General features: G+C 39.9%; 1 long non-coding RNA gene across 1 annotated transcript; it reads right to left on the bottom strand.

The window, feature by feature from the left end:
- Positions 1-480: 480 nt before the first annotated feature.
- LOC119347925 lies at positions 481-3,186 on the bottom strand. The gene is made up of 3 exons (XR_005168596.1): positions 3,152-3,186; positions 3,000-3,036; positions 481-687 (listed from the first exon to the last, which is right to left on the bottom strand). It is a non-coding gene; the product is annotated as an uncharacterized LOC119347925 (long non-coding RNA).
- Between the last annotated feature and the right edge of the window lies 1 nt (position 3,187).

The following is a 3,187-nucleotide window of genomic DNA, read 5'->3' as shown; positions in this document are numbered from 1 at the left end:
TATAATTCCCGCATACACTACTACATGGAAAAACATGGAACTGAGGATAAAGTTTAATTTAGTATTTGGTTTACACATTATAATTTGTCTTCAAACAACCAGCAGAGAGCAACTTAGTTAAATTGTCCCTTTATGAGGACAAAAAAGGAACCTTCCTAAGTTCTTCCTACCTTTTGTATTGCCTGCATTTATAGCACAGACTTAACTTTTGCAATCAAGATTTGAGTTTCCAATTAATATGATGTGTTGCAGATTTTGTAGAGTGAAGGTTGAATTTGCCTCTTATTACCTTCCAAGCGATTTGCTTTGCATGGTACACAGTTGCTATATGGTCGGAATCCGATGAGAGCATGACTTTATTGTGATCATCGTCTTCGTACTGTCAAATGGTATTAGGAAAAGAAGAAACCTTAGGGAACTGACAGTGATATAGGTATATATGCACATATATAGAGAATGGAGCTTGAACAATACCAGAATTTGAGGTAGGTTCGATTTATCAATGGAGCTTGAACAATAGTATAAATTACTGGGCATGACATGGGAAAAGAAAGAGCGATGATATAACTCCAGTTGTGTGACACCAAAATGAGTGTGCATACCACAGTTAAATTTGTGCATCTTGCCTTGTTTGTCCTGAATCTTGAACCCAAAAGTGTTTGATAAGCCTCAAGCCGGAAAGACGGGCTGAACCATGGAGATGTGAATTTAGTTAAAATAAAATATATAAAAAGGGCAACCACTGAAAACTGAATATTTCATAAATTGGAGAGCTAACAGAGAGAGAGAGAGAGAGACGATGTTTTGTGTTGTGTTCAGTCTACAGCTTTTCTTCTCCCTCCTCTATTTATTGAGTGATTACAATGCTAACTGAAAAACGGAAAAGCATGACATATCCGAGTTGTGAGTGCCACCATCCTAGAACTCCTTGCACACCTCTCTGCATCATCGCTGTGACCGTTGTGCCGTGCCATCCCACGATCCAATCATTGCAAGGATCTATCCTAACAATCTAGGACATCGTCACAACTTGGTATGTTTCTGCTAAAGTTTAACTGAAGAAAACAAGCTGACGAAACTGAGTTCAAACAACTACAGCTACGACTCAAATAAAACTGAATTTTCTGAATATTTCGACAGCAGCTGTTAACTCAGTAATCACAAGACCACCTTTCTAAGAAAATCAGGGTACCAATAGACAAAAGCAAGCATGGAGACGAAGCTTAAATTTTAGAGGGACAACCCATACGTCTACCAGTGTTATACTATTATCAAATAGCAAAATTATGATGAAATTGGATTTCAATGTAGAAGCATATATATAGATTATTTAAAAACATGGCATCGCTATTGTGCATAGTTGAATGTAAGGTGGATTGGGTAAATCTCATGATATACTTCAGCCCATGGCCCATGTAGCCTTGTAGAGACCATTCAGGGAGGGTCAAAATTCAACTTGTCGTTGAGCAGTCTTGGAACATGTTTAAGGTATAAACATGCAAGGCTGCCAAGCCCCAGCAAGACTTCCATGGCACTGCTGTCAAGAAATGTGCCATCAGGGTCTGACACATGTTCCAGGAAGCAAGTGCTCATTTCTTTGCTAGGAAATTTACTTGATAGAAGCTCTATGCTGTAATAACTTCTGTTGCCTTGCCCTGAAACCGTTTCTTCTGTAGGGGCATAAATTGCAGCAAACTAAGATATGACACTCTTTACATGTAAGTGGTAGATTGCATAATCATATAAAGTATAGAAGAATTGAAGGTTAATGGACTTACATTACCGAAGCAAAAATGTGTGCAAAACAGGACACACAACCTGCTAAATTTTACTTAAAATGAAGCAAAACAAAAATAGTTGTGATCCAAAGGCCAAAAGGCAATTTTAGAAAATGACATCTTAATAGCATAATATTGCTTACGAACATCTAATAGAGTAGAAACAGGTAGTTCGAAGGAACAATCTACATTTTCGTAGATTAATGAAATCGCCGCTGCTCCTTATGTAACAATTCTGAATTCAAAACCATACTGCAAAGGACACTTTGCCAAAATAAGTAGTACTTAAATTCACTATCTAAACACATGCACTTGGGATATAGCTCCCATTGCTAAACACACACGCACCTGTCAACGCATGGGCCTCCAGATAACAAAGATATGTCATTTTTTTTTGACAAAACAAATATTTCTCGCTTTCTCAAGTGTAACTACATTTACACATTTAGAAGAAAAAGTGGGAGAAATACTGAAGATACAGGGTCTCCGCCCAACCTTTATTTCCGGCAAATAAGCTCAATCGACGGATGACAGGTGCAATAAGTCAATGAAAGGAAGAGTTCTTTTTGATGTTGGGTCGTGACTTCTTAGAAGGATCCTTATTTGGGTCATGCCCTTGCCTGATGGCTGCACATACGTCACACACACAACGTACCGAACCAGTCATCATAAAGGTATGAACAGGAATAGCAGAACACAAACCACCAGCCCTGGCGCATGCCACGCGCGAACCCCAGCGGGCTAGCGCCTAGCAGCAAGCAGCAGGAGTGTTTGTGCCGGAGGCCAAGGTGGACGGTGAAGACGCAGGCCCTGGCGCTAGAGGCTAGCAGTGAGGAAGTCTCACGTGCTGTAGTCTCGGCTGACCTACCTCGAAAAAATTTGGTCCTCCGCCTCCGATGAGCGGTAGCATGCTGACTAAACAGCTCATGAAATTTTAGTCCATTTTACCGGCATCTAAAACAGTACTATTCGCCTATATTTTTTTTTCCTGTTTATAACAATAGGAATTGTGAATGTATAGTATTTAACTTGGCTTTAATTATCCTGCGGCCATCAAACCCACTGCATATGTCTCAGTTGAACAACAATACACTACAGAAGAGTACTCTTGTATTATCTACTTAATCTAAAAACCATTCGATCTTCACTAAAACTGCTTTCTGAACTCCATTAATGTCATAATAAAAAGTCATGAGGGCGAACGAACCATGATGTGCTTACCATGGCAAAGAAGATGTCACGATAAGGCAAGCAAGATCTGAATTAGAAAGAACCCATCAGGTACTGAAAATTCTTGAGTGTGAGAGCACACCTGCTACACACACGGGTAACGAAGACAATGGCAATGGAGGAGAAGATTGAGATCGATGCACCTGTGATGGCGTCCTCTGTGGAGCCGATATTCCGGT

Source organism: Triticum dicoccoides, unplaced genomic scaffold (genome assembly GCF_002162155.2).
Source record: "Triticum dicoccoides isolate Atlit2015 ecotype Zavitan unplaced genomic scaffold, WEW_v2.0 scaffold7970, whole genome shotgun sequence".
Classification (NCBI taxonomy): Eukaryota; Viridiplantae; Streptophyta; class Magnoliopsida; order Poales; family Poaceae; genus Triticum; species Triticum dicoccoides.
The sequence above is the reverse complement of the archived record's forward strand: the minus strand, read 5'-3'. Positions and strand labels throughout refer to the sequence as shown.